The following is a 12,114-nucleotide window of genomic DNA, read 5'->3' on the forward strand; positions in this document are numbered from 1 at the left end:
ATCAGGGTAGCCCTGACCAAGGAATATCAAATTTCACACAGAAGTAGAGTATCTGTTTGGGTTGTTGAACATGGAAAAGCTTGGCTCTGGAAGGCAGGGGATGCTGGATTTAGTGGTTTACATGAACTCCTCATAACAAGGAGCAGAAGCCAGCTGCTCTTTTGTCTTCTTACCCCTCATTTTGACCTGGTAACATCCAGAAAATTACATTCTGCAGTAGGAGTGGGCTAGGGTGAGGGGATAAAGTAAAGGGTGAGAAGGGAATAGAAAACACTGGAGCTGAGACAAAGATCTAAGAATGGCAGTACCTCTAGTGGGAATGTTGAGAGGAGAAAGTTTGCTGTGTTTTCCTGTCCGATATCTCATGTGGTAGAAGAAAAGGGTGCCAGTTTATCCAGAGCTCCTGGAATCTATGCTGCCTTTCTAGAAGCCTAGTTAGCCACGGTGTCCAGAATACTCCCTATTAATATTTTAGCTAGACCCTCAAACAGGTAGTTGGATACATATACTCCCAGCTGATCAACTGTAGAGAACATCTAGGCCATTCCATTGAAAATTCCTTTTTACTGCATCTTTCTGGGTGTTACTTACATTACAGAAGAGTTTTGTATCCTGGAAGTACCAGAGTTGGGTATAATATACCAGAGGAGGGTAAGAGAAAGGTTTTCAGGGGAGCAGATGGGCCTGTAGGATAGAATGAAGTTGAAGCTGCTGTTCATTTCTCTTCATCCAGAAGGAAATCCTTATGGGAGAGGTCAGAATAAGATTTTTTTTTTTTTTTGCCAGTCCTGGGGCTTGAACTCAAAGCCTGAGCAGTGTCCCTCACTTCTTTTTGCTCAAGGCCAGAACACTACCACTTGAGCCACACCACCACTTCTGTTTTTTTCTCTATACATGGTGCTGAGGAATCGAACCCAGGACTTAATATATGCAAGACAAGCACTGTACCACTAGGCCATATTCCCAGCCCCAATAATTTTTTTTCTTTAAGGATGGAAGTATTTAAGACTGATTTTCAAGTTTTTTTTCCTTTTTCACTTATTGCAGGAATTATGCCTTTGCAACCTTAAGAGCTTCAGTGAAAAGCCTAATAACTTCTTGTCAATGTTGTTCCAGACAGTGGGTCTGCACTTGGCTATGTATTAGAGTCATTTTGGATAATTCAGACAATCCTGACAGCCAGTTCATACTACAGAACAACTAAATTGGAAGACGGAGAGGTGTCACCAGTCATTTTAAAATATCTTCCAGGTGATTAAAAGAAATGTGCAGCTGAGGTTGATCATTGTTTCTTTAGGAAAATGAAAGAAGGAGTTGAGCTACAGCAACACCAAAGAGACAAGCTGCTGAGACCCAGGCTGCTTTTGAAGGCAATCGTGAACTCAGTGAAGCAGGCCCCATTCATTGGACCTTTACCACTTTACATCTTTAGACATTTTCTAATAGTGATTAGAAGATAAATTCTGGCCTTCCTGTCAGCACTGACTTATTACCATTTTCCTTGAGTTGATCTCACTGTTATTTTTCTGCAGATCTGGAGCTTTACTTCTTCTAAAGACAACCAACTATCAGATGACCTAAACAGCTGTGATATTTTTCCATTTTTGCTATCTCTAGCTTAGGGTGTCTAGACCTCCATGGAGGAGAGGGTAGTGGATTCCTGAGAGACACACAACCGTGAAACTCACTGATGAGGCTGGCTGTTAGGACAAGAGAATGCAGTGTGGTCACAAAGGTTTAAACCAATCCTTGGAAAAGGATCTGATATCCTGAATCCTTTACAGCCCAGCCTGCAAGAATCTCTTCCTTTGTTACTCCCTCTGACCCAGAAACCTCACCAGGCTCTGTGTTCCTGTGGCACTGTTGTCCAGACTGTCCTCTAGGTCACTTGGCTGGACACAGGAATGTGTGGCTTGGTTAATCAGACACTTCAAGCAAGTGTATTTTGTTTCACAACTATACTTTAACTCTGACTTCTTACATTAACCTTTCTTTGGGGGTGGGGGGGGGTTGGTCCTGGGGCTTGAATTCTGGGCCTGGGCACTGTTCCTGAGCTCCTTTTGTTCAAGGCTAGTGCTCTACCACTTGAGCCACATCTTCACTTCTGGTTTTATTTGGGGGGGGGGTAGTTTATTGGAGATAAGAATCTCATGGACTTTCCTTCCCAGACTGGTTTTGAAAGTGATCCTCAGATCTCAGCCTCCTGAGTAGCTAGAATTATAGTTGTGAGCCACCAGTACCTGGCTCACTATCTTTTTCTTTACATGAGAAAGGAACTTCACCTTGTTTGAGAAACTACTGTTTTCCCCCCTATTTTGTGCCTTTAATTCTAACTGATGTGGAAAGGTAAATTCAAATCAATTTTTTGAACAAAGAATCAGAGTAGCATTCATTAGAAAGAACTTGAAGCTGGGCACTGGTGGCTCATGCCTAGCTACTCAGGCAGCTGAAATCTGAGAATTGTGGTTCAAAGCCAGCTGAAGCAGGAGTCTGTGAGATTCTTATCTCCAATTTACCACTAGAAAAATGGAAGTGGTGCTATGGCTCAAGTGGTAGAGCACTAGCCTTGACCTGAAGAGCCCAGGCCTAGAGTTCAAGCCCAATGACCACTACCAACAACAACAAAAAATAACTTCATATTATCAATGATCTCATTTATCAGGAAGGAAATCAGAGCCAGCCCTCTAAAGGGGCTCACTTCAAATCACCCACTGAGCAAAAATTTACTGAGCACATCTATGTGGGAAGTCCTTTGCCAGGACTTGGGGGCACAAGAGTAAAGCAGAAGAATATGATTCTAGTTACTCAAGGGTTCCCCAAAATGGAACTAAATGGGCAGGTTTCTTTCCTCCCCAAGCCAGAGACTGGAGTGGGACCCTTGGGAAAAAAAGGGACATGGGACAAAAGGAGGAATGGTCAAGGGACTGATCACTTGGGAGAAAGGACAGAAGTTACAAGAAACCCCATTGACTCCCACCTCTCCTGTGCCACATACATTCAGGGGTGTGAGAGCACACTGTTGCTCACATGACACACTCCTGTGCTCATTTCTACCCAGGAAACTTTCGCAGGATATATCTTCTGCGGCTTTAAAAATATGTTGTGTGTTTGGGTGTCTGTTTATATGGTTTATGTGGAGTGGGGGTGGGGCGATAAAACAATACAGTCTCTGGGGGCCTTTGGGGAGAATCTCTGAGTCCCCTGGATAGGAAGTTCCCTAAGAAATCAGGAGCCACGTAAATTCCCACCAAACAACAAAGTACACACAGCCAAGATAAAAGGAGAGTGGGGGTGGAGAGGGAAAACTAAACAAAATACCTCACCCTGGTTTGGGGAAGCAGGTGCACCCAAATACAAACAATATCATTTCTTCTATTATTTGTAGAGTTTAGGAACAAAACAAAGCAACACAAAACAATACTCAACTCCTCCCCTCTGGGGTGGGGGTGGGGACCTCCAAGGATGTACCAAGCAATGAGATAAAAAAACATTCCTCAGCCTATGGAGCTGCAAAGAAAATAAAATTAAAAGAACAACTATGCAGACAATATGGAACCTGGGGCCAATCAAATTACAAGGCCACTGGGTTTTGTCTTTGGATGGGCTTGTGGATAGCCTTGCCTTTCAGTATCAGAGTGAACCACCTGGAGCCTAAGAGAGGGTGGCATTTCCCTTCTGCATGCAGGCCTGACTTGTCTTTGAAGCAGTCCACTGAAGAGCTGAGACCTGTGTGAGTGTGCTGTGGGCCCAGCTAGGAGTCCACTGGCTGGGTTGAGTGGTTATACAGGATGAAGGGGAAGCAAGGAAAGCTGGGAGGTGGCACCCCCACCCTATTGCCTCAGGCCCATACAGACACTGGCAGGAACCTCAATATGGGAACCTACTTTGATATGCAGGCAGGACATCTCACCTAGGTTCAGCTGTAAACCACCCTTTATGGGCCAAATGGAAAAGCCCCACTTCCCAGACCTAGTGGTCTTTCAATAACCTGCCTAATTACTCAGACCCCATATAAGCCTGGACCCAAATTCACCCCCTCACACAACCTCCAATCCCGCAGGAAGGTCTGTGCCCCTCGCTGTTCCTCAATAAACAGTCCTCACCAGTTGATGATCGAGTCTGGCCTATTCCTTTTCCATTCTCCTCCATTTTCCCAACAGGCAGGTCTACAGAGAACTTCTGAATTCTGGGAAGAAACCAGGTTTGATGTAGTCCCATGTTTCTATAACCTTTTTTTTTAAAATTTAACTTTTAAATTATTGTAAAGGTGATTACAGAGGGGTTACAGATACATAAATCAGGTAATGAGTACATTTCTTTGTGGCCCATGCCACCCCTTGGCTCATTCTCTCCCTCCATCAACTTCATAAAGATAAAATTATTTTCTTGCCTCTTAAGTGATTTTTCCAAATTGTTTAAGCTTCTGAGTTTACAAAAGCTGAATCTATCCTGAATGGGCATTATTGAAGTTTCCCTCAAAAGTCCTTTCCAACTCAGTAAGTCCCATCAGTTCTTTGAGTACAGGGATTATAATGACTTACACATTGGCTGTAGCAAAAGGGAAATGAGCTTGTGACAAAGTTAAGCTGGGGACAAAGGTTGGGGAAGGAGAGATAGAGCAGTGACTCTTGGAACTGGGTCACAGGTCCAACTGAACAAGGATAATAATGGTGAAGGGCTGGCTACTCTACTCCTTAAACCCCCAAAGCCCCTGCAGGGATCTGGGATGGCTTCTGATATTTTATCTCAAAGTATTTTAAGGATATTTTGTTCAGATGACTTGAAGAATTGCTCTTCACTTGTGCTGCAGTGTCAGGTGAGAGCTAGAGTCCCAAGGCTGCCTCTGTCCAAGGATGCAGGCAGGTTTGCACTTGTGCTGGGGGACAGGAACTACTGATGGGGATGACTCAGGCCTCTTCCAGAAAGCACCCAAGGAAAGAGCAAACTGAGAGAAGCAAGGACAACCAGCCTACAAAGATGAGAGGTTGTTCTGAATACAACAGTGCTGTTTGTCACTCAGATTTTCTCCCATCTCCATCTCCATCTCCAAGGATATTACAATAATGATAGCCTGGCAAATTAAACAGGCATTTCACTAGGATTGGATGGCACTGAGAGCTCCCTGGCAAAATGACAGCTCAGTGTGATCTGTGATGAAGGGTGTTTTCTCTGTAGATCATTATCAAAGCTGTGTAGAGAACATAACAGCCCTGGCTTCTAAGAGAGAGGCCTTCCCCTTTTTTTTTTTTTTAATTAAAAAAATTTTTTTGGTTGTGGGGCTTGAACTCAGAGCCTGGGTGCTGTCCCTGAGCCTTTTTGTGCTCAAGCCTAGTGCTCTACCAATTGAGCCACAGCTCCTCTTCCATTTTTTTGAGTGGTTAATTGGAGATGAGTCTTGGATGGGGGGAGGGAGCAGGGGCAGGCTGGGAATGTGGTTTAGTGGCAGAGTGCTTGCCTGGCATGTGTGAAGCCCTGGGTTCAATTCCTCAGTACCACATGAACAGAAAAGGGGCACTGTGGCTCAAGTGATAGAGTGCCAGCCTTGAGCAGAAGCAGCTCAGGGACAGTGCCCAGGCCTAGCAAAAAAGAGTCTCACATGGACTTTTCTGCCCAGTTGGCTTTAAACCACTATCCTCAGATCTCAGGCTCCTGAGTAGCTAGGATTACAAGTGTGAGCCGCCAGTGCCTGGCTGAAAGACACCTTATTTATAAGCACAGGTCATCTGGAGTCTATTCATTGAAGACACAATGCTCCTGTAATCTCAGCAGCTCTGAGGAGACTGAGCAATTTGAGTACTGACTGTTAACTAGGAGAAAAAATGTCATCTTGAGATCAGAAGACCAGGTGACACATCCTGGAGTCACTCAGAACCAGACTAGGAGGAACTGAATTTGAGAGTAAGCACCATTGCTGGACCAGAACAACATGTGCTGGTGCTAGCTTATGTTGTAATACTTGATCACATCCATAACAATTGTGGGATTGCCACATCCAGGCCTCAGGGTGAGCGTTCTACATCTCTTGTAAAGGAATGTCTATTATTATAGTTGCTCAGTAGAGGAGGGAACTGGGTCTTCTGAGAAAGTAAAGAATTTGCTCAGGACTAGGAGCTAGTTGTAAGTAAGCATGGAGTTTCAGCTTTCACCCAGTGTCTTAGACTCTTGAGCCCATCTCCTTAGAGACACCTGTGTATTCTAGAACACACAATGACAAAATAGAGGCTAAAATTATTCTGGAAAGAGCCACTTGAGTAACACACTGGTTCCTTTCTGAGCAGACCTGTCTTCAAGGTAAGGAGACTTTGGTAAGCAACCTAGATTCTCTACCCATAGGTTTACCTCAGCCAAAAGATGATAGGGGTTGGGACAACTTGGTCTTGAAGGTCAGAAGTGTGAACAAAAATTAGGCCAAGCTTGTTTTTGTGCCTTTAAGAGTAACTAAGTATTACCTGTGGGCTAGGTATTCTGTAGAAGCAGCTCAGAAGAGACATCTGCTGCTCCTCTCAACATCAGTCTGACAAGCAGTCTATAATGGCATAGTCTAGTAGTAGGAACAAATGCAACTTGAAAAATTCTTTCTGTTGCTCTTATTGGGAATTTATTCTAACCATCAGACTGTTTGTATGACTTGTAACACATCTTACCATGAAAATGAATTTAATCATATCTTCAGTCTTTATTTTTTATTCAGAATTGTCTAGTAAGTTCTGGAATATGCTTTAAGAAGTTCTCATGTTAAATTTCTAAAAGGAGCAAGTGATTGAAACTCTTAGATGTTTTCCAGTACCGTACTACTTTATTGCACCACTCCAACTCTAGGTACCTTTCTTTTGCAAAACCACAGCCTTTTCATAATTCAGCCTAATTGTAAGAACCACTCTCTTTATTGGGCACATTTAAATGATTGGACAAAAGGAGAACATCAGTTTATTTCTAGAAAGTCAGGTCAAGTTGTGAAGGTTGAATTTTGCCTCTCTGACTGAAGGGAGGAAATTGAAGAAATGTTCTGCCAAAACATGCTTACTGATATACTGCCGTTGTATATACAATAGTCAGGGTCTATTGTCGGCTTAAAGAACTCAGCCACACAGAAGTGGAAGACATAGGCTTTCCCAGGTAAGTTGAGCAGAAGTGTTGCCATTGCTCCAGCAGGAAGGAAGGAACTTAAAATTCATGGACCTGGAGGATTCTCTCACATATCATTTTTGCTCAGAAGAACCAGTTGAATACATTAGAAGTGAACCAGAATTTCCATAATTCGAAACATAATGACTGGTAAATGTTTGCTTGCTGAACACATAGTTTGGCATTTCCATCTGCCCGTTGTTTATAACATATTTCATGGAAACATTGACTGTGCAAAGGTACAAGATGGGGGAGGTGATTCTAAGTTTAGGGGGAACCTATTCTGTGTTGGATAAAAATAGTTCCACTCAATCTATTGCTTTGCAAGGGAAACATCAATTAGACGGAACAATGTTCCCTGCAGAACATAAATGCCTCCTTGTCTCTGGAAACCTCCTTTGAATTTGCTTTGGACTGCGTTGTGTCATCTGTTAGGAGGAAATTATCAACAACAAGAGGAAATCCTGTACTAGTATTGAATAGTCCTTATTTTAAAGGTACTTCCCTTCTTGTGGGAATTGTATGTAATCAGAACAACACTATAAAATGTCTGAGTACTTTTACAAAGTTTGACTTTCAGCCCCATTTTTTTTTTTTTAAAGAGTGACTTATTTTGCTTAAGATATAGTCAATTGTTGGCCTACAGAGCATTCTTTTCAGGCTGCTGGACCCTTGCTAAGGTGAGGCAGAGGTTAGAGCATTGGGTCGGCAGGAAGCCAGAGGTCCTTAGAGACACCCGTGTATTCTAGAACACACAATGACAAAATAGAGGCTAAAATTATTCTGGAAAGAGCCACTTGAGTCACACACTGGTTCCTTTCTGAGCAGAGCTGACCTGTCTTCAAGGTAGGGAGACTTTGGTAAGCAACCTAGATTCTCTACCCATAGGTTTGCCTCAGCCAAAAGATGATAGGGGTTGGGACAATTTGGTCTTGAAGGTCAGAAGTGTGAACAAAAATTAGACCAAGCTTGTTTTTGTGCTTTTAAGAGTAACTAATTATTATCTGTGGGCTAGGTATTCTGTAGAAGCAGGAGCAGCTTAGGAGAGACATCTGCTGCTCCTCTTGACATCCGTCTGACAAGCTATCTGTTAATGTTAGGCCCTTGGTGCTAACCCACTTATATATGGCATCTCAGACTTCCTGGGTGAGGTATTTCCAGCAAGGTAAGGACAAAGTGGAGTCCCTGAAGGATCAGGGGTCTCAGCTTAAAGCCGCTAGGTGCAACATCAAAATTCTTAGAAGTGTTGTATCTTAAAAATGTGTTAGGCGCTGGCCTTCCACTTCAGTATAGTATCAGCTGGTTCAAGCAAGCTTTCTGAAGTGATAGAAATAATTTTTTTGGTCCCACTGTCTGATAGGGTAGCCACCAGCCACGTGTGGCCACTGAGCACTTGCAAATGTGGCCAGGGTGACTGAGGGAGTAAAATGCAAAGTTATATTTTATTTTAAATCTTCCAAATTTGAATAGTCTGAAAGACTCAACTATGACCAGTTGATGGGTAGATCTGAAAGTCTGCCAGGAAGCTGCGGTGCTGACTTGCCACCATTTCCTTCAGGACTCTTGGACTTCATAGAATTGGTCATCACAAGACTTTGCTTCCCACTTGGTTCCAAATAACTGGAAACACAGGGGGTGGGCCAGGAGGCGTGGGGGGGGGGGGGCGGGAGGGGAGAGGTCAGCGTGAAGGATCCCTGTTGAAGCCAGTTTCCCAGAATGGCAATGCATTGTGATTCCACCAGGGAGCACTGAAGAATAGTTCCTGCTGCCATTGTCCTCTGAAGAGAGCATCCTGCAGCTCCCATGGCCAAAGAGCAGCTTGCACTCAGCATTTGCCAGCATTCTCCTGGCTTCCTCTCTCTTCCTTGCAGTAGTGCTGACATTTCCTTCACATCCCTTTGCTAATGGAACTTGACAGCATCAGCATATCTTCAGACAGCTCCATTTCCAGTTTCAGTAATGCCTCATTTCCCTCCCTCCCTTTTTTCTTATTTTGTTTCTGTAGTTTCAGTTACCCACAATGAAGGTCTGAAAATGTGAAATGGAAATTTCTAGAAATAAGCTTTATAAGTTATTTTTTGTTTAGTTTTAGGTTTTTTTTTTTTTTTTTTTGGCCAGTCCTGGAGCTGGACTCAGGGCCTGAGCACTGTCCTTGGCTTCTTTTTGCTCAAGGCTAGCACTCTGCCACTTGAGCCACAGCACCACTTCTGGCCGTTTTCTGTATATGTGGTGCTGGGGAATTGAACCCAGGGCCTCATGTATACAAGGCAAGCACTCTTGCCACTAGGCCATATCCCCAGCCCCTTAGTTTTAGTTTTGGTGGTGCAGGTCCTGAGGCTTGAAGTGCTCTATCAGTTGAGCCATAGCCCCACCTTCAGCTTTTTGGTGGTTAATTAGAGATAAGCGTCTCATGTACTTTCCTGCCCTGCTGGGTTTGAACCAAGATCCTCAGAACTCAGCCTCCCGAGTAGCTAGGATTACAGGCATGAGCTACTGGTACCAGCTTTGTGCCTAAGCTTTAAAGTGCTCATTGCTCTAAATATTGCAATGTGTTTTTCAGCCTAGTTTATAAATTATCCTTTGGCCAGTGTATCTACACTATACATGTTACCTGCATATCAGTCTTTTAGTAGCTGACTCAGTTGCCAGATCAACCATCTTAGTATTACAGATGTATTCAAATAACCCCCATTTTATTTAATAATGACACAGAAGCAAAATAGCAGTTATGCTAGTAATTCTGCTATGGCAAATAGTTGTGATGTGAATTCTTTAAGCAAATAGGTAAAATTTCTGGGCTTAGTAAAGAAAAGTCATATGCAAAGAGTGCTAAGATATACAGCCCAACCAGGTATTTTAAAAGAGACCACATTCATACAATTTTTATTACAATAAGTTGATGTGGTTGTTCTGTTTTACTTTTAGTTATTATTATTCATCTCTTATTCTGCAGTAATTGCAAATGAAGTCTGAGTGTAGGCATATGTGTCTAAGAAAGAAAAATACAGTATGTATAGAGTTTGGTACTATTTGCAAATGGAATTTTCCATTTGGGTCTTGGAACACATACCCATATATAAAGGGATTTGGGTTGCTGTAGAGATTCCTTTCTCTTTCAACCAAACGCAAAGACAATTTTCTATTTCTTGACCCCCAACTCCCATGTCACTACAGTAAGCTTGAAGAAAGAAAGGCCAGAAACATTTCATGTCCCACACTTGCTGAATAAGTCTTATGATGATGCATTCAGTTTGTTCAAAGCATTAGGGAATCAGGCTATTCTGATTAATAGACACTTTTAGCTTCCTGAAACTAACTATACTGTATTAGCCAGTTTCTAGAGAATTTACACAATAAGCAGTCTTCACAACATAGCTCTTTCAAATGGAATGCAATCTTTGGGAGTTTAGAAGGCATTTTGGGGTCCTGCAATGCCTTAGAGTCTTCATTATGAACCGTAATTACATCTCAAATGTCCAGCATGGAGGAATTATGTTTGCCTTAGTTTTCCAGCAGGATGAATTCAAGATAAACAGATATTTGCTGCAAATAAAGTAATTTATAATTGTATTTGTAATCCTAATTGTACATTAATTTTTGGTCTGTATGAGTCAAATTTATTATTCTACATTCTTAACAGAATAATATTGCTCATTTGGAATGTGTTAAATTTTGCTTTCATTGATTAAACTGAATATCAGAAAACATTCCCTTCAGAGATGAAAGCAGTTTTGGTATAACAGGTACAATCCAGGCTGAGAAAAAATCAGATTTTGAAGACTGATCCTGCATAAGAAGAGGTGTAATTATGGAAATAAAGTACTCATCATAATAAATATGGAAATCACAGAAGAATTTTACCAAATGACCTATGATCTTGTCACAATGCATAACAACTGTATTTTTCCTCCTATATGTATAAATGCATATATATACATATACATATATAGACACATATGTCTATGTACATATATATGAAGGTATATATGTATATAATAGAATTGTATATATACATATGTATGAAGATATATATATATAAATATAACAGAATTGTATAAAACCATAGCTACATATCATGCTTCTCTTCCAAAAGGGAATATCATTTGAGTTGGTACATGGAGCAAAAAAAAAATCTGCCCTCACTAATGTAGATCCATATCTAATCCATTGAAGGTGACACTAGAAGATGAGGAAGTGACAGTTTTCTTTCTTCTTGAATTATGATATTCATCTTCTTTTACTCTTGGACCAAGACTTTCTGGGTCTTGAGCCTTTAGACTGCATGATTTATATCAGCTACTCCTCATTCTCAGGAGTTCAGCCTTTGGCTGAGAGTTATACTTAGGATTTGGACCAATGGAATTACACCACCCTTTTTCTGTTTTTCTGGCTTGCCAATGATAGAGCATGGGACTTGTGTGTGCCAGTTCCTCTAGCATATCTATATATCCCATTGCTTTGAGTTTTCTAGGAACCATGACTAATGTAGTGCTTGATATATGTTAATTATGTTATTGGCATTTAAGGATTTATAATTTAAGTGGACAAAATAGTATGTTATTTAAAATGATCAAAGTCATTATTATAAAACCAGTCCTAGAAAAATAAAAACATGTAGATTAGGAAAACTGAGGGAAATTTTTTAATTCCAATAATTGCAACCTTGTGATGTAGTTAGTAGTGCACACACACACACACACACACACACAAACACACACAAACCATATTTGGAAGGGATGTTATTTTATTGGTAGAGTTCATAATTTTTTTCCTTGTTGATGTTTTTCCCTCTCTCTTTTCCTTCCTTCCTTCCTTCCTTCCTTCCTTCCTTCCTTCCTTCCTTCCTTCCTTCCTTCCTTCCTTTGTTCTTTTTTTGTGCTGGTCCTAGGACTTGAACTCATGGCCTAAGCATTGTCTCTGAGCTTTTTTGCTCAAGGCTAATACTCTGCCACTTGAGCCACAGCTCCACTTTTGGTTTTTTTGATGGTT

Source organism: Perognathus longimembris, chromosome 12, assembly GCF_023159225.1.
Source record: "Perognathus longimembris pacificus isolate PPM17 chromosome 12, ASM2315922v1, whole genome shotgun sequence".
In the NCBI taxonomy this organism is placed as follows: domain Eukaryota; kingdom Metazoa; phylum Chordata; class Mammalia; order Rodentia; family Heteromyidae; genus Perognathus; species Perognathus longimembris.